This window comes from Polypterus senegalus, chromosome 10 (assembly GCF_016835505.1).
Source record: "Polypterus senegalus isolate Bchr_013 chromosome 10, ASM1683550v1, whole genome shotgun sequence".
Classification (NCBI taxonomy): domain Eukaryota; kingdom Metazoa; phylum Chordata; class Cladistia; order Polypteriformes; family Polypteridae; genus Polypterus; species Polypterus senegalus.
In genome coordinates this window covers 59,938,203-59,958,896 of record NC_053163.1, presented here as the reverse complement: position 1 = coordinate 59,958,896, position 20,694 = coordinate 59,938,203, and positions in this window count along the sequence as shown.

Sequence of the window (20,694 nt, the reverse complement as noted above, 5' to 3'; positions counted from 1 at the left end):
GGGGAGCGTATTTTACTGCAATAGTAGTCAATTCTGCTATTAGTGAACCTGCGTGTCAAAGAAAAATATACAAGGGCTTTAGAGAAGATTTGGGATGTTTTGTTAAGGTGTATTTTGGAAAGTGTCTGAAAAGGAACTTATGATCTCCCCAGGACCCTACTACAATAACACAGACATCATGGTCAGTCTTGAAGCAAACTTTTAACATAATTATAAAATAGAAATGAGAGCAGACAGAAACATCTTTGGAACAAGCATGGCAATAAAGCTGGAAGTCATTGGATAGAGATTTCCATTTACCACCCAACCTATATCTGTATCCTCTCTTTGGCTAGGAGCTCTAGTTAGTGACTCAAAGTAAGAGATGCCATGTATAAGTGGCCAAAATGAGGTTCTTGTGCAGGGTTGTTGGGCCAACCCTACATTACAGTGTATGGAGCTTACCAATAAGGTAAGTCCTTGGAGTATAACAACTGGTGCTGCTATTCAAGAATAAAAACAATTCAGTTTGATTGTTTAGGCCATTTACTTAGGATGTCTGTAAGACCTCCCACAAAAAATGTGGCAGGCAAATATCAGTGCAGAAAATTTAGGGTAGTCCCTGAACAAACCAGAAAGTTTACAGTATATTTGTGTGCTGCTCTGGTGCTACAGTGTGTGAAGGTTACAATGACATGATTTATTCAGCTATACATCTTGCTACCATGACCCTTCTCAGAAACTGTGAACTTAAGAGTCAAGTCAGTATGAAGTAGGGAGCTATCAATGTGTGGCCTGCACTTCTTCACAGCACAGACTGTGTTTACACTATTCTTTAAGTGAAACAATTTTGATTTGTCATACTCCATATCAGGCAGAGTTTGAATACCAAACACTGGTTGTAGATTTGATATTCACATTTAAAGAGGAGCATGATTTTTATGCAGTAAACAGCACTAGTGTACGCAATGGATTAGAATTTTTCTAATTCTATTTCTTGAAATTCCCACTGCGTACTGAGAGAGTCTCAGACAAGCTGAAAGAGTAAAAAGCCCCAATATGCTATGACATAGCGAAGAGAATAAAACATAAAAATCAGAAGAGGTAGCTAACTACTTATATAACAAAGATAGCTTTGTCTTGTCAAAAATCTTATTACAAAGCAGCACAGCTTAGGATTTTGATTTACTGGACTGATATAGACTGTGCTGCTGCCTCACAGTTAGGAGACCTGGGTTCGCTTCCCGGGTCCTCCCTACGTGGAGTTTGCATGTTTTCCCCTTGTCTGCGTGGGTTTCCTCCGGGTGCTCCGGTTTCCTCCCACAGTCCAAAGACATGCAGGTTAGGTGCAATGGCGATCCTAAATTGTCCCTAGTGTGTGCTTGGTGTGTGTGTGTATGTGTGTGTCCAGTGGTGGGCTGGCGCCCTGCCCAGGATTTGTTTCCTGCCTTGCTGCGATTGGCTCCAGCAGACCGCCGTGACCCTGTAGTTAGGATATAGCGGGTTGGATAATGGATGGATGGATGATGAAAGGTTACAATTTTTGAGGAGATTTTTAAATATTGGAGAGTTTCAGATCCAGACCGCCAATAATGAAAATCAGATATTTGATTTAAAATTCAGGCAATAAAATGGGGCACAGCAATATGTACCTTATTTGAATAAGATTCCTAGAAAATCTTTGAAGATCTAACACAACAATGTCAGTTAGAAATAAAAGGATCTCTATAGATACCTTCAAGTTAGACATTATGAAAATAAATGGAGGCAACAATCAAATATAATAAAAGGATACACATTATTAAATTAGAGTGCATATAGACTATGATAAAATAAAACAGAAGAACATTTATTAAAACAATCTCTGTAGAGAAGTGGAACTATATAAACAATGCAGTTTCCAGCATAGTTCTAAAATCTCACAAAACTGGAGAAACTTCTGGAATTTTTTTTTTTTTTTTTTAAATTCCATTTGAAATTAACACAGAACAGAAACTAAACGTTCACAGTGCTGGAGGTTTTGTGTAAAAACAACTGCTTCTCATATATTTTGATTGTGCCCAAAAATTCAACAATATTGGAGATCCACATGTAACAATTAGTAGTTTAATCTGTTTTAAAATACCTTTGAATTTTCTGGAGGTAAAAGGTAAATATTTGACAGACATTCTTCTGCAGGTAGTAAAAAAGCAATAACATGAAAATGGCTCTCAAAAGAGTCTCCAACATATGAACAGTGGATTAATGTGGTAAGGGAGGTTTATTCAATGAAGACAATGACTTTTCTCTCAAGTTGCAGTCAGAGAGGTTTTAGCAAATACTAGCAAATATGGGATACATTTATTTCTTATTCAAGATAATTTTTTCCGAGATTGACTATGCAATGATACCTTTAATATTTTGCATATTGTAAATAGTTGTCTCTTATGTGTATAGTGAATATATACACAGTAGTCTTGGAATGTATTCAGAACCCTTCACTTTCTGTGGGTACATTAAACACTGAATAAGATGTTAATATTCATTGTGCAAGCAACTATCTAGAGTGCAAGAGATGATCTCGGGGTTAGTGATAGTGAAGACTGATTGGCACAGAGGTGTTTTCAAGTGGCCATCCTGCTTCCTTAACATTTCATGGATTAAACTCTGGAGGTTTGATGATGACTTTTGGCATCCCACAATCACCCTTTCCGTGCCTACCTAATCCTCTGCATCATTACTTTGGATCCCCTCTGAGGTCGCACTTCTTTAACCTAAGGTTGTGACTGTTGTTTTCTGCCACATCTGAGGCAAATTTTATAGTTTGTTTTAAGTCCTGGCCCCTAGATTTTTGAGCAAACTGGTGGTAGAGGCTGTCACAAAACCTTCTGCCTCTCATTTCTACTGATGTTATGTCCCAATGTTGTGCTTTAGTAGCAAGCATAGCATAACATCTTCCACTCAGATACCTCAACTACTGATTCTTCCCAGGATATAATGAGCTCAGACTGTACTGAAGTAGACCAGAGCACTGATTCTGACTTTACGGAGTTGTCTTTGAAGGATATGTGTGAGAAAGGTAAAATAACGGGGAGATAATAATGTGAGCTTAGAAACATTTAGGGAGAGAAAGCAGGTCAGAACCAAAAGAGGCAAAATGATCAGGCAAACAACCACAAGCACAAATGTAAGGCAGAAAGAGGTTTAAAAAAAACAAAACCTGACACTCTGGACTATTTGTTTCCAAAATTAACTAAGGCTAGAATTGTTTTGTTTTTGTTTTATCTAACTGAGGTATGAGACATGTTGAAACTAAAACCATAATAATACACATCACATTCACTGATATAACCAACACAATAATTGTGGTTATGTAATGACTCGTGTCATGTTGTGAAAACAAAGAACGATATGAGAAATAAAATATAAAACATTCTCAAAATAAATCAAAGCAAAAAAAAAAAACTAGAAACAGAGCAAAATATACATATATCCTGCATTAATAGCTATACCGAGAAATGAAATCTAAATCCGTAACTGAGTGAGTGGTCATAGCACATAACTTGTTGAACACACTAGATACACTAGATTTCATATTAGTTAGCTTTACATGCTCCATTCCTATAACTAATTAATCTTAACTAAAGGAGCTTCTAATAAGAATTTTTGTTTATTTTGCTTATCAGGCATTACAGCTGTCAGACATTCTTTTTTTGCACCTTTTTATAATTTGTTTTCTGCTTGTCAGAACTGACTCTGGATTGGCCTTCTTCATCATCATCCCCTAAATCAAAAAGCCAAGATCAAGGCCATTAGACTAAACACCACACTCTGTAATTTGATTACATTAAGGCTAGTATGCCTTCTTTTTATGTCATTTACCAACAGCATGTCACTCCCTTCTTTGCTGCTCAACTATTGGAGGTTTCCCTTCTCAGTCATGTATACCTGTTGAAGAGAAGTGAACATCTACCACTCCATTTTCCCTGTAATTACTTTTATTTTGCCTCAATCACCCAATATCTGCAGACTAGGTGTAGGAGTTTAATTTAAAGCAGTATTTATTACCAAATATACCAAATAAGATAAATAAATAATTGCAAAGTCTGATTATAAAGACCTAATAAAAATGCACCCTTGAGTAAGTTAAAATGACACCAATCAAATAAAAAATGTTAGTTTCAGTATGGACATGAAAGCTAATGAGTAGTGCACATAAAGGATGATCTGTGGGAGGGAAAGAGAGACAGCATCTTCAAATGGCTTGAGTTTGGCTGGTGGATGAGCTATTTCTTCTAATTTAGCCTTGAGTGATTCGATCTCTATGCCATGTTTCCCATATGAGGTTCCAGACTCCCACAGAAAATTGTCTGGTTGCTCTGAGGATCAAGAACTTGGCCTAAAATCTTTAATCATGAAAGTATGTGCACAATACAGTATCTTGCCAAGGGTGTTTATCTCTACTGTATCCCATTCCATAGGAATGGACACATCCTACCTGACCTTTGAGTTATAAACTAACTGGCTATTCAGATTATATGAGTTAGAAAACTAAAATGAAAATATGTATAGACAGACAAAATACATACAATGTATCAAAAGTATGTCCCATGGCCATTGCCTTATGTATAAAACATTTGTGAATAAATGTTCAGATTTGTAGGTAACCAGTTCAAAGTTCAATCACAGTTCACGGAAGCTTATCTGAGCAGCTTGCAGTAAACAGCAGTTCAGTCTAGATTTATACAAAATGTCTGCAGTCACAAAATGGAGATTTATCTCTCTGCAACACTCAGTAAAAGCATGTATGTCCTCCTGCCATCCAGAAAAAGACTTTGTGACATTTGTCTTTCAAAACAGTTTTTAAGCCCCAGATGTTACTGCTAGCACACATAAAATCCTGCAGTTTGTATAATCTGATTTGTTTGGTTTAGTTTATGTAGTACTTTCATATATGATATTTATATTTGTATTTGATGCTGCTGAATATTTACTGATAGTTGTTTCTGTAGTTTGTAGGAGGGCTACATAAATATTATACTTATTTTCAGTTCGCCTATGTGAACTTTTGCGTGTGGAGGCCTACCCGTTATTACAAAGTAGAATGATAAGGCTGTGATCAGCAGCATTCACCCACTCACATAGAACTTCTGGATGAGGTGCATATAAATTAATAGTCTAGCAGTGTTATGATTTTTACACTGTTGGGTTGTTTACTTTGGGTTTCAAGAATGTTTTTTCATTTGTTACCAAATTCGTTTCAATTTAAAACTAATATTTGTTTGTAATGTATTTTAGGTAATGATCGCACCACAATTTTTTTGCCTTGTTTACTTCCACATTTCCCTGACATTGTGGCTGCAGCTCTCTGCACACCTCTGCCAAACTGTGATTGTTTTCTTGCTGGTTCAATACAGAAAAAAAGGGGTTACTTACACATAGTGACAAACGAACGGATTCCACATTTTCTTCAACTATAGTGACATTTGAACAGGACAGATTTCACTTTATTTTCAACCTCAAATCTGAGGTGTCACCCACTGCACGGCTGCGCTTGGGTTCTAATTTGGCACCCTGATGTGGTTCATCGTCTCGTGGGTGCAGCAATGCACCTAAGTCTCACATTCACAACGATAAGACGATTGTCATCAGAGCCAAGCATTTAACAATTAACAGTCTTGGCTGCTCATATGTGGATTAACTGCAGTTAGTAAAATGGCCACCTAAAAACACATTTCAGACAACACACGCCTCCACACTTCTTATGGTGAGATGATCTTCTTTTCTTTCTTGGGGATAGCACCATTTTTTCCTTCATTTTTGCCCACCTTACTCTCATTAATTGCAACTATGAATAATTTATTTGTTAGCATGCATGTGTTGCCAGAATCCCCTACACTGAGAAGTGCATAGTGTTGTTATACACCATTTGATATCTTTGTCTTTGCTACATTGTAATTTATTTGTTTTGTATATACTGTCTGTATTTCAAGATACTGGGGGAGGTGATATGTGAATTGTGAATCTGAGTTTAGAGTTTTGCTGTGAAGGGTCTGTTTACAGTATATATTTCTGGGAATATATACTGTAAGTGCTTTGAACTGTTATCGTTACAGCATTGCTATTTGTGTAAGTGATTTCTTTTCTGGACAGCACGGTGGCGCAGTGGTAGCACTTCTGCCTCGCAGTAAGGAGAGGGTCCTCTCTGCATGGAGTTTGCATGTTCTGTGGCTGCGTGGGTTTCCTCCGGATGCTCCGGTTTCCTCCCAAAGTCCAAAGAACATGCAAGTTAGGTGCATTGGTGATCCTAAATTGTCCCTAGTGTGCGCATGTGTCCTGTGGTGGGCTGGTGCCCTGCCCAGTATTTGTTCGTGGCTTGCGCCCTGTTTTGGCTGGGAATGGCTCCAGCAGACCCCCGTGACCCTGTGTTAGGATATAGCAGGTTGGATAATGACTGATTGACTGACTGATTTCTTTTCCTCTGATACTTTCACTTTCATTCACTTTGCATGTGCCTTTTTGTAATTTCAAGGGAATTTGTTGGCGGGAGATGGTCAAATTGTGCAACATAATATGGTTTTATGTCCAAGTCTGAGACGTTTCTGTCATTTTGGGCTTCGGGTTCTGTAAGAAGGGTGGGTTGTTACAAGTTCTGTTTCTTTCTTTGCTTGGTGAAGTGTATCTGCTGCAGTATGTAATTATACCATGTTGAGGTCCCTTTAAGAGGGGCACAAGTGCTTCTAACCTGGCAATATGACAGATAAAGACTCAGCCACATATTAGAACCTTTGGAGTCAGAATCTTTATTGCTGTAAGAAAAGGAGCTCTCTCAATATGTCACATTAAGAGCTCCAGAGCACTGGGGGCTGCAACAGAAGGGTTTACATCAGGGGTGTCCAATGCGTCGATCATGATCGACTGGTAGATCGGAAAGGGAGTGCAGGTAGATTGCGTTGCATTCAAAAAAAATTTTTTTTAAATGTTAGTTTATCATATATCCTCCCTATGGCACTTGCCACTTGATTGACATACACAGCCAGTCTGAGATCTCTTTTCTTTGAACAGACTGGTCATCCCGCACGCATGATCAAATGCGTGAGCTACTGCAAAACTCCGGCTATGTAAGTGATCTAGTTAGCTTTCCAATTTATATCGACTAAAGAAGGGATATGAAAAAAAAATTGGTGGGGGCTGGACATGTGGAATTGGAAGAGGATTTTTTTTTTCTCACAATGTGACAATTGAAGTGCGTTTGTCTAATCTGTCAATCTATCATTGCTATTCCAAAGAAGCAAAATGTGGAAAGGCACTTTCAAACTGTTCATAAAAACTACGAAACTGACTTCCTTCCAAAAAGCGAAAGGAGAGTGAACTAAAATCGCAGTTAATTGGACAGCCATCATTTTTCACTCGGCTGAATTCAAAAGCAAAGGCAGATACTGAAGCATTGTTCCAGATGAGTCACTCGATCATTAAGCATAAGAAGTCCTTCCAAGGTGGAGAGATGATGAAAGAGGCCTTTTGAGACAGATGGCTAGGGAGAAATTCCTGGTGAGATTTCAAGACCCCTGGTTGGAGAAAAAGGAGTTTCTCCTTGTCATTAAACCTACAGAATACAAGCAACTTAATAACAATCAATGACCGCTAGACTTGGCATTTTTTTCTGATCTGACCAACATGTTGAATGAGCTTAATTTACAGCTGCAAGGAAAAGAGAACTCCATGGTCAATATGATTAGTTCAGTTAGTGCTTTCAAACGAAAAATGCAACATCTGTCCTCAAAGCTGCAATGCCTTGATTTGGGGAACATTCAAAACCTCGCATCAGAGCTGGAGATGCAATGAAAGGCGTGTGCGCAACTTGACAGCATACGCTACACAGAGCAGATTGAAAATTGTCTGTTAGACTTTCTAATGGAAAATAAGTTACAATTCGAGTGTTGCCCAATGTAGTGGAGTAAGAGTAGCATTTCTTCTTCACAAATGTACTCAAGTAAAAATAAAAAGTATGGTGTAGTAAAACTACTCTTAGAAGTACAATTTTTTTAAAAAGTTACTCAAGTAAATGTAACAGAGTAAATGTAACTCGTTACTACCCACCTCTGATACTCAGTATATATATATATACATATATATATATATATATATATTGTGGTATTTGGCCAACTTGTCATCCCGGCCAAAACCCCCAGGCCGCCAGATGGAGCCCTCCCTCCAGTATAGAGGTGCCCTGAAGACCAGCAGGGAGTGATGGACTTTGTAGTTTTTATCCTCAGCCCTGCTGGATACCACAGGGGCCACAAGAGGGATCTGCAGGGAGGACCGAAGATTCCTTTGTGCCCTATAACCCAGAAGTGCGTCAGAGGAAGAGCGACGTGCTTCCGGGGTTAAGAAAAGGACTTTTTACCTGACCCGGAAGTGATACAAGATCACATGGACTGGGGATTGGGAACACTTCCGGGTCAGGGAATATAAAAGGACTATGGGAGCTCCCAGATGGTGAGCTGAGCTGGGTGGTAGGAGGGCAACGCATCTGGGAGTCGGAGGATTGGATTATTGTGTATTTGATTATTGTTTTTGAGTATTGTGGAGGAGAGGGTGCTTTGTGCACTGTAGCGATTGAATAAAGTCACTTATTGGACTTTTAGCTGGTTTCTGGAGTTGTGGACAGGGGTTCAAGGGAGCGATAGCGCCCCCTATCTGTCACAGTGGTGTAGTCGGCAGGATATTCCAGCGTCTATTGCGGAGGACCTGAACATAAATTTTCTGTGGACAGCGGACCCTGAGAAGACAACGTCATCAGGACGCACCACAGCATCGCCAAAACCCGAAATTTCCAAGTCCGGAATGGGGAAGAGGAAGGGCAAGCAGAGCGACAACGCCAGCGGGAGAGCCTTGTGTGCAATGGCCGACGCTCGGGAGGAGTCACGGAGTGGCCTTACAAGTCCGGAGAAACCTCCAGGGACCCAACGATCGCTGTGAGGTACGTGCCGGGAACGTCATTAACAACCCATTTAAAATAACTCACTTTGTTCCGTGCATGCACCTCGGAAATGATCACCTGGAGGCTCTGCAGGGAAAAGAAGACTGCCCTGAAGACAATGGCATGCTCCTGTTCGAGCCAGGACACAGGGAAGACGACTTCCACATGACGACAGCCAACGAGGGACACGGCAACAAACTCGGCGCTTTCTGGGAAAGAGGAGGTCCGCGTCCCGCTGTTTGCGCCTTCGAGCCCGAAGTTACGGACTTGGACTTTCCGAAGGGGAAGGGGGAGGCAAGCGAAGTACCGCTCACCACGGAAAAAGGTAAGGAGGGTCGGGAAATGGCTGTTCGGGATGTCGGTAAATTAAATAAGACAGACCGCAGTCCGCTGAAGGAAACGACCCGACCCTCGACCTCAGCCAAAAAGAACTCCATATCCCAGCAGTCTTCGCGAGACCTGTTAGAGCACGTGCCAGAAGCGGGCATGCTTATTGGCTCCCGGCCGGCAGGTAAGACAAATGAGGAAGTGAGTCTTCTGCCGGCCGAAATAAATAATCTTATTGATTTACGGGAACTCGAAAGGCTAATCGAGCCCATAGTGAGTTTTTTACAGGTCCTGACGACCATAAAGAAGATCATCGGGGAATTGGGAGCTGCAGCCAAAGCGCCGCTGGAGAAGGTGAGAGACTACGTGCGGCGGTTTGGTGGAGAGCCTCCCGTATTACATGATGCGGCGCTACAGGTATGTGAAACCCGTACCATATATAAAGTAAGAGGGATGCAGTGTAATCCGGGCCCGCTTTTAATAAACAGCGGGTGCCAATACACGCCGTGCCCTACAAGAGAGGCCGGTTTGTTAACCGAGTGGTTGGGGGAAAGGCTGATTGATCCGGAGCAGCTAGACAGTGCTGACTCCGGGAGCGAGGCAGCCCTAAAGACGCCGCCACTGGTAATTTATAAAACAAAAGGGGTGCAGACAGTAAAAGGGCTCTCTTCTTCCAATAGAGAGACCCAGACTGTGGACAAGCCCCAGATGAAACAGGAGACTTCTAAAATAAAACAGGGGTCTCCTGACAATACAGAAAAGGGCAAGAGGAATATAACGGCGGCCAGAGAATTCTCCTCAGCAGAGAAAGGGGCAGAGCCAGAAGTACCGAGGTGCTTCAAGGTCCCGTCGAGAGAGACTACCAAGGGGACCACGGCTGTGCTACGAATGCCGCAGGCCAGGCCACGAGTGGAGAGGTTGTCCTAGGAGGGCAGGAGATCAAACTAATTATGCTTACACTGTTCCTCCTAGGTTCGCACGGGAGTGTCAACTACATCGTCGAGGTCTGGTCTTTGGATCACCTTGGGGGAAGATGTCCCTCGGGGGATACAGCGCGCAAAACCATAGTTTTCCGCTGGGGGAGGAGTACTGTGGTATTTGACTGACTTGTCATCCCGGCCAATACCCCCAGGCCGCCAGATGGAGCCTTCCCTGCAGTATGGAGGTGCCCTGAAGACCAGCAGGGAGTCATGGGCTTTGTAGTTTTTATCCTCAGCCCTGCTGGATACAACAGGGGCCACAAGAGGGAGCTGCAGGGAGGACTGAAGATTTCTTTGTGCCCTGTAACCCGGAAGTGCGTCAGAGGAAGAGCGACGTGCTTCCAGGGTGAAGAAAAGGACTTTTTACCTGACCCGGGTCAGGGAATATAAAAGGAATGGGAGCTCCCAGACGGCGACCTGAGCTGGGTGGTAGGAGGACAACGTGTCTGGGAGTCGGAGGATTGGATTATTGTATATTTGATTATTGTTTATGAGTATTGTGGTGGAGAGGGTGCTTTGTGCACTGTGGCAATTGAATAAAGTCACTTATTGGACTTTTACCTGGTTTCTGGAGTCGTGGACAGGGGTTTAAGGGAGCGATAGCACCCCTTATCTATCACTATATATATATATATATATATATATATATATATATATATATATAATTTTTAATTTAGGTAGATCATTTTGACCTGGTCATATTAAAAGTAGCTTGCAAGCCGGAAAAGTGTGGGCACCCCTGGTTTACATCATATGCTTGCACTTTTACATTACACTAGCCAACCCGCGGCCTACCATACACCGCATAATCAGGCCAGTTTTTTAATGATTTTTAAGCACAGGGAGAAAATTAACATTTGAAAAATTGGTAATGTAATAAATCAGCAAGAAAAGCAACATTGTAACAATGCACGGAACGAACCAACACACAGTCTTCCGTGACTGAAAACTGGCGGACTGCCATCGCTCATGTGCCCACCTCTAACTCATCACTTGAGTCGTTGTCGTTTTTGCACAGTCCATATGCAGCTGTGACTCACGTAGACTTTCCGTGTTCCTGCAGGAGCATCTAAGAAGACGCATGTTTGTCGCGGATGCGAATTGCTGTATGTAGCATGTAAAACAGTTTGCTATGGTGCACGCGATCGTGCGTTGTAACCGAAAACTCGGTTTTTAAAGACTGCTCACTTCATTGTGTTTTAACCTCAGTTGTAAAGGATTGTTTTATGGGATACCCCTCGCAAACCGTTTTACACGCTGCATATGGCGACTCACCTCCGCGAGAAACATGCCTCTATGAACAGTCAACGTGGCTCAGAGGTGCAAGGAGTTGGTGGGCGTGGCTCCTTCCTGCGACATAGGTGTCTTACTTGTCGGCGGCTTAGTGAATCCACACCCCATCCAGCGTGCTTTCCATGGATGTCTTGCCTTAGTGAATTATATATGCAGATTATTGGCTGAATAGTATATATGAATAATGAATCTCTCAGTAGGTATTTGCTAAAGCACTTACAATTCTTAAATGTACATCTATGTTCCTGCCTGTTCTCCTTACTGCAAAGCATTAGTGCTCCTTTTTTTGGTGAGAACAGGTCATTCAGCTCAGTATAGCTTGTAAAGAGTTGAAATATTAGACTGATTCTAGATTCTGGGGTACAAGATACACTAAAATAGGAAAGTAGTTAAATCTTCATTTTTTTTAACCATCTATGCATTCATGGGACAGCTAGAAGCTATATCTGTGAGTATGGCGCACAAGGTAGAAATAATCCCTGGACAGAGTGCCAGTCCATAACAGGGTGAACACATATGCATCAATGCATACACAGACACACACAAGTTACTGTAAGTTATTAAAGGTGTTTAAGTATCATGAAGTGACTTATTATCACTGACACCAGTGGATACTTTGAAATGAATTCCTTATCTAGAACATGGTTTCACAGATGCAGGTTGGTTAAGAGTAAATTTTACACTGACCACCCCAGTTAGGGAGTCTTTCACCCTACAGAGAAACACAGAAACAATAATAAGTTACCGAGCAGTGTACTACATAGGAATTATTCTGAAAACATTCAGGCCTTGACATTTTTTAAGAGTTACGTGAACAGTGAATACATCAATGTTGGGCTGAATTCACTTTATTCTCGCAACATTTAATACTGTATGCTCTAATCGTATAAGTAAATGTTAATGTTCAGTATAATCAAAGTAGTATCAACTGATGTAGAAGACAGGAAAAAAATTCACCAATCTCTACACATTCCAGATCTGCCAGAATGCTTAGTGTCACTCAGTACCCATAGAATAAGAGATCAAAAGAAACAATACAGCTCTGCCATGCTGCTTCCATTCTAGGCTAAATAATGTAACATAAGCACCAGAAGAATGAAACAAATGGGATTAAGGGTAAGTACTCAGCCATAGCTAAGATCTGAGATGGCTGTTTGTTTTTAACATTTTAAAGAATGTATGTTAATGAAAAAGAATATTGGAAATGTAATGACTAGTTAACAACTTGCAAATATGTTCAACAGAATGTTAGCATATGGCATATTAGGTTCTAATGAAGCCCTTTAATAAATTTTTGAGTGCTTGGTTTTCTTTTTTTTTTGTTCTAAATTTTAGCTACATCAGTTCACTGCCGTGAGATTTCTTCACGCTGTTGCTTGATAGTAATTGCTTACCCTTTTCCCTACATCTCAAATCTACATATTACTCGATGAGGCAGAATTGCGCTGTTGCTGCTGATCACACTTTGCATTTCTTAGCTCTGAACAGGTTGAAGCTCTTGCTGAAAGCCCTCAGGTGACAGCTAGGCTCGCTTGAGAAATCTTACTAGTAAATTGCATTAAAATTAAGGTAATGGTGAACAAACTGGGGGGAAGCAAAAAAAAAAATAAAAAAAAACCAGCATGGCCTAACAATCTGAAATAAAAGCACCAGAGAAAGCTCCTGTGTAAAGAAATTTGAAGCGCCAGTATTTTCAAAGGAAAGAATAAAACTGAAATGGTAATAACAGTATAATAAAAGAAAAAAAATAAGTGTACATGATTTTGTCATCCATCCATCCATTCTCCAACCCGCTATATCCTAACTACAGGGTCATGGAGGTCTGCTGGAGCCAATCCCAGTCAACACAGGGCTCAAGGTGGGAAACAAACCCTGGGCAGAGCACACACACCCACACACGCTAGGAACAATTTAGAATCACCAATGCATGTAACCTGCATGTCTTTGGACTGTGGGAAGAAACTGGAGCACCTGGGAAGAACATGCAAACTCCATGCAGGGAGGACCCGGAAGCGAACCCAGGTCTCCTTACTGCGAGGCAGCAGCGCTACCACTGCGCCACCATGCACATGATTTTGTGATTGCTAAAATACATTTATTTACTAAATGGAGTAAAATTTTCAAAATATAATAAATGTGACAAGAAAATAAGGAATAAATACTATAATCATCTGTAAGTGTTTGTCCATGCTTTTCCATTGGAGGAGTGCAGGGAGCCAGAGTCCATCCTGGCAGCACTGAGAGCAAGGTATGATCCAACAAATATCAGAACTATTTTTGGTAATCCAATATGCATATATTTTAGATATTGGAGAGCAAATGGAAAAACGTTATGGAAGCAAAGATCAGGGAGGGAATAAAACCCAAATTACCACTTCCAAAGCAACATTGTTAAAACAACTGAGGCCTTTTCCATGTAGAAGCAACATAAATATCAGAGAAAATATTGGTATAATAGGCATAAGCTCCCTGTTGAGGGGTTGTTCCTGTCTGCACCATTGGGCTGGATGACTCTAATTTGCACTGGCATATATGGTCACGTCTTTCTGGCACGAACACTAGAGAGCACACAAGCACACAAAGTGCAAAGAAAAGTAAAGATGATATGTCACACAGAATTACACAATGAACTCCAGAGAGGTAGGTATAGAATGGAATGGTAGAACAGAAAATACTAAAGTACTAAACTAAACTTGTACCCTCTACACCACATAGGATGATTTGTTCGCTTGTCTAACTAAAATGTACTGCAAAGCACTGTGTTTTAATTCTGACCTTTTTCTTTTCCCAGATAAGCTTTCTCTTAAAAATCACTTTTTGACTATGAGACAGCTTTAAACACTGTAATTGAATCACTTCTGTCTAAGCTCAAAAATAATTTTTAGGGCCATTGTAATGCTCTCTGTCTGCAGGCAGGAGGTCAGACTTCCCAGCATCTACTTGGTTGCCTGCCATCTACCACCAAGTGTGGATTCTACACACTTCTATCCAAGCTACAGATTTGTATTATTGGTAAAACATTTTCTACTCTTGGCAGAACACCAGCTAGGCATCTTGCAGCCTAATTTAAAACCTACACTATAGCACTAACATTGCAATTGCAGTCTTTATAGGCAAGCCTTTTTCAAAATAAACAGGAAATATTCTTTGCTACAGTTTAGTCTTTTCATTTCAAGGAGTCCTATGAGAACTCTGAAGGAGTTAGACGCTACAGTGGAAGAGATGGGAGAGACTGTGCACACAACAACTGCTGCCCCAGGTGCTTCACCATTCATAGTTTTACGGAAGAGTGACAAAGAGAATGCCATTGTTAAAAAAAACCTTGGCCTAAAGGCATATGGGAAATTCTGAAGTCAACTAGAAGAAGGTTCTATGGTTTGATTAGACCTGAATTGAGCATTTTAGCTGACATTGCACAATATCAAAACACGCCATCTTCACCATGAAGCATGGCAGCATCATAGTGTGGGGATGCTTCTCTGTATCAGACCCTGGAAGGCTTGTTAAGATAGAGGAGAAAATTAATACAGCAAAATACAGGGAAATCTTGGAGAAAAACCTAATGTAGTCTTCAAGAAACCTGCACTTTGAAAGAAGATTCATTTTCCAGTAAAACAAAAAGCCAAAGCATAAAACCAAAGGAATGATTTACAAATAACATTGGTAAAGTCAAAGTCCAAATGTCAGTCCAATTAAAAACTTTTGGCTTGTGGACCACCGGGGCGCATTCAGCCACCCTAACCCTACACAGACAGGTGAACACACGAGTTCCAGCACACCACACTTTATTCCAGTGGTGGAGCACTTTTTCTTTGCTCCCACAGCAAAACACAACAAAGCACTAAACAGTCCCTTCTTTCTTTCTTTGCTTCCTTCCTTCCTTTCCAATTCACAGTCTTTCCTCCTCCCTCACAAGCTTTGTCCTTCTTCCACGTGACTCTGGCTCTTCGAATGGAGTGAGGTGGCTCCTTTTTTTCTACTCCTGGGAGTGTTCCAGGTGGCTCATCAGAATTACCTGGAATCACTTCCAGGTGTGTTGTAAGTCCATTATAGGGTTCTGCAGCTCCCCCTGGCAACCCCCACAGAACCCAACAGGGCTGCACCAAACTCCAATTCCCGGCATGCCCTGGGTGGTGCCACAGCCACCCAGTAGGGCTGCCATATAGTGTCGCAAGGTTTTCCCTTGCCGATGCTCTCTCCCGCAGTCTTTCAATACAGTTGGCATCCCAGCCAGGTAATGGCTGTGGCCGTCCGTCAAAAAGACTCACGATCATCATGCAACCTGACAGAGCTTGAGCAGCTTTGCAGAGAAGAAAAAATGGAGGTGTGCTGATATGCAATGCTGATAGAGATCTATGCACACAGACTTAAGACTGTCATGGCTGCCAAGGGTGCATCTACTAAATACTGACTTCAAGGGGTTGTATACTTATGCAGTCAATTAGTGTTTTATATTTTTGATTCATTTATATCTGCTTTCACTTTGAAAATATCTAAAAGCCAAATTAAATCCACTGTAATTCAATGTTGCATTACAATGTGAAAAATTCTATGCGGTGAATATTTTCTATATGCACTGTAGATAAATAAAAGCAGAGAGTAAGAATGTGACAGTGACAATAGTCACTGCGACTGTTTCTAAGTATGCAAAGGTAGAAGCTGAATAGATTTTGTTCTGGGCAGTAAAAGATTGTGTTTAACTGGATAAAAATCAGTACTTAGGTCTTAGAGTTTGGGATAGATATGCGTTCTGGAGCAAACCTGTTAAGCATAGCACTCTAGCTTATCCAGAGTAGAATTAGGAGTGCTAATGCAAACGGCAGAGGGCCTGACAAAGTGAAATGAAAAGTTATCCCAGTGAGGTAGGAACAATAGAAATGTTTATGTTTATAATGAGGAAACTAAATGCTCAGTGGCTAAAACTTCAGTTTAGGTACTTCAAAAATACATCTATTACTTATTTATTCTGACCTGCACAAAGGATTCTTTTGGTTTTCATAACACCTATAAAACATCAGCACATAGGTTATTCATTTCTGTGCAGTGTAGCATATTGACATTCTGGTAAAATTGCATATTAATATGAAGGGTTCACAGGTCTTCTACTAAATATGTAATATCAAAAGAAATGTGTCTCAGTTCAGCCTCCTCAGACCACCGAGGTGACATTTTGTTATCAGGTCACACTGCAGAGATGAATAAACATCTTTGTAACGATGCTTTATAAGAGATATGTAGACGCAAGGAAGTGTTTGTTAATGTCTTGTTACATAATAGTAAATGAGAAGTTGATGCATTCCACTCAATGTATGCTGTACATGAGACCAATAAGTAAACTGAGTCTGTCACTCATTCCACAATTGCTGGATGTCCTTGTAGCTCACAGGTAAATTTCTTGAGTTGAAGGCAGAGATGAACAAAGTTATGCAAAGAGTCCCGAGAAACCACATCTGGTTAAAAGAGCCTAGTTGAATTCAAAGACTTACCATGGTCTGGTTCCTTTGAGAAGGAAGATGGAAAAACACCCTCTTTAAGGACACAAAAAATCATAAAGACAGCATACAAGACAAACTGATATGGATGCAAGTGAACCAGTAATAAAATACTATGGCAATGACAAATTAAATTCTGTGACTAGCTTGACTGTTATTCAAAACTTTACTTATTTTATAGGAAAACTTCCAAGATATTTGAGAGATTCTGAAATAAGGGAGCCTGGTTGTTACCAGATTCAGCAGGGTGCCATAACTCACAGATGTTGTTTTTAGCTAATAAATGGAGGGTCAAACTTGATGGTAGTGGAGCATCTGTGAAATGGTGGGTGTGTGGTGGAAACTAAGCTTCATGCTCTTTTTGGTAATAGTAAAAATGTAGTGAAAGGCATTTTTGGTTCCTGAATGATTTGTATTGATTTTGCATAAATTTTATTATGTATGTGATGATTGCAATTTCATATTTAAAAAACTAAATAGAACACATGCATTCCTTGACCACATCATTTTCTTCTAGACAAATGCTGCAGACCTCTCAGGGCATCTTCAAGGATCCCTGCTCCTTTACCGGCAACAGTATGTATGAATATCACCTACCCGGGAAATCACAAGTGCCAGGACTTCACTTGATAAAACAGCCTATCTAGGTAAACTCCACAGGTGGTTAAAATAGGAATTACCAAGGTTCTGTGTGTGACAAGTGACAGCGGTTCATTTGTTTACTTCACAAAGTCCTGTTTTGCTTTGAAGGATAACAAAAGAAGGCAGCACAGTGGTGCGGTGGGTAGCACTGTTGCCTTGCAGTTAGGAAACCTGGGTTCTCCCCAGTCTCACCTTTGATGGAAAAACCCATGTTCTCCCCGTGTCAATGTGGGTTTCCCCCGGGTGCTCCGGTTTCCTCCAACAGTCCAAAGGGATGCAGGTTAGGTGCATTGGTGATCCTAAATTGTTCCTAGTGTGTGCTTGGTGTGTGGGTGTGTGTGCCCTGCGGTGAGCTGGCGCCCTGCCCAGGGTTTGTTTTCTGCCTTGCGCCCTGTGTTGGCTGGGATTGGCTCCAGCAGACCCCCCATGACCCTGTGGTTAGGATATAGCGGGTTGGACAACGAATGGATGGATGGATAACAACAGATTTTTGTCTTATTTAGTGTATTATTCTTTATCAGTAACGGAGCCATGCATTCAAAAGACAATAGATATTCGACAGGTAGTAGTTTCAAATAATAAAAGCTCAACCTTTGCCTTGATCTCGGCTGCAAGCCGCAGTAAAATAAGCATACAAGGGACAGTTGGCTCATTCAGTGATGCAAAATTGTTGAGATCTCTTGTGAGTAGTTTGGCAGCTTGTACTTTAAAAAATCTGTTGATTATTTTTCTTAAATCACAACTGTGATCGTCAGTAGCTGTCATTAACCTTTTCCTATTCTCCTTTTCTGCTTGTCATCCTTCTCTGATAATCAATGGTGGTATAGTGCAGTTTCTGTCAGTGTTTTTTTATTTGTAAACTACCATGAGCATCCTGAACGTGACACTAAATAGGAACACAATATTGGAATAAATGTAATTCAACTGACTAGAAAAACAAAGCATTCACCATTAAGAACTCCCTATCTGATACTATTGATATGCAATCTAACCTACCAAGATCTTTATTCATATACTGTATATGTGCTAATTTATGCATTTTTCATTTCACTTCTAGCATTTGGAGCATCAACAGTGGAATGAAAATAAAATGTAGTGTTTATAAAGAAAGGCGGTAAGCCAATGACACCAGGCGGAGAAAAAAAATGCTTAGAAAGGTTTCCTGAATTGGCTGCACATCACTGATTATATACCAAGTAAACATTCTAATGAACTCATATAAACTCAGGTGAATATAAATTAGGAGCGCATACAACTAAAATCACACTTGTAGCAGTAAATAAATAGGTGTTCAGACTTAATTTGCATAGTTTTTGTTTATTTGGTGAAGGCAATCTTCACTTATGTTAAAAAGGAGTAAAGCAAATGTGATTAAACTTTTGGATTACTGAATAGTATATTCCATTGCCTTTTGTAATAGATCCATATCTCACCAGTATTAGACTTCATTTCATTTTAGCCATTGTCTCAATATCCTGAAATCCAATTCTCCATTTGTTTTATTCCATTCATCTTTTTATTTTACCACCATTCTGGAAATTAAATGAAGCTCCTAAGGGAAAACACCCATGTAAGTAGAAACCAGAAAACAAACAGTGGTCTTTCCGTCCATTCATTTTCGAAATCAAATTTTCTTCTGCAGTGTTCCAGGAAGCAGAATTTCAAGGGACCACGCACAGCTCTCTTAATGTCTTGCTATAGCAATTTACTGGGGTTGAAAGTGTGGACTTTGACTTGGCCATTTCATAATCATGGTTCTTTAATTTTAGGGCACTCAGTTGTGGGTTTGCATAATAAAGTTTCTGCACATACCATATGTATGAATGACCATTAAAGGTTTACAGTTGGAAAAATAATAAAAACAAAGGAGTGATTTGTAAGTTCTAATCTTTGTACTATATTGAAAACACTTTGTCACAAGAATGATAAAGAGTCATTGGAAAGGTTTGGGGCAGCCACACATATAATATTTCCTGGCTGCAAAATCTATCAAAAAGAACAGACATGTTCACATGAATCCAAAACAGAACTGACTGCTGCCTTAAAATGGCGGCCTTTAAATGCAAGTAGAGGAAGTGATGTCATCAGGGTCGGAACCGAAAGTGACGTCATTGGTTGCCCCAGAACTGGGCGTGACTTTCTGAGAATGGTCTGCAAGAAATCGAGAGAGGGAATCAGTGCATTTCACCACCCCCTAGTCATGAGTGGAATTACGTTTATTCAAGCCCTTTAATTGTCCCTACAACTGCAAGACATTATTTGAAGACATTACTCGATGTTTAACTTTGCGAGTTTTTTTTTTGAAAATATACACTCACATGTAATCTAATGACTGCAACACTCTCCAAAAACGTTGGGATTAACAGTGTGTAACATCACCATTTCTTTTAATACCACTTTTTAAATTTGGGCAATGATGACAGAAGTTGATTAAATTTTCTCCCATTCATCCATTATGTAAGACCTCACCTGTGTAAATGTATGTGGCTTTCATTGCTGTATTTTTTTTGTGCTTCATAATGCACCACACATTCTCAATCAGAGACAGGTCTGGACTGCAGGTAGGCCAGTCTAGGATACACTGTTATATATCTGCACTGTGATATTAATTGCAGGGTTCGATTATGCAGCCATGTGCGGTAGGTCTGTTGTTTGGTGAGATGAGCTTGATTACTTTGGTCTGGGTAAAAGAGGAAGGAGAGCAAACAATAGAAAGGTTTTGAAGTTGTTGCACTTACCAGCTGTCAGCGTCTCTCTTTCCTAGACATAAAATTTGGCGACGAGAATGGCTGAGTTTTCCCTTTCACCACCGCCTCCCTTCCTGCTTTTACCCGGTGAGCCTCCGATTCCGTGGACTCGTTGGCTACAATCCTTTGAAGTCTATCTCACTGCCTTGGGGCTTGAGGATGTTTCGGCCGCTCGCAAAAGGGCGCTACTCGTTCATTGCTTGGGAGCGGAAGGGCAGGGAGTGCTTGGGACTTTGGGACTAGCTGACACATACGATACTGCAGTTACACTT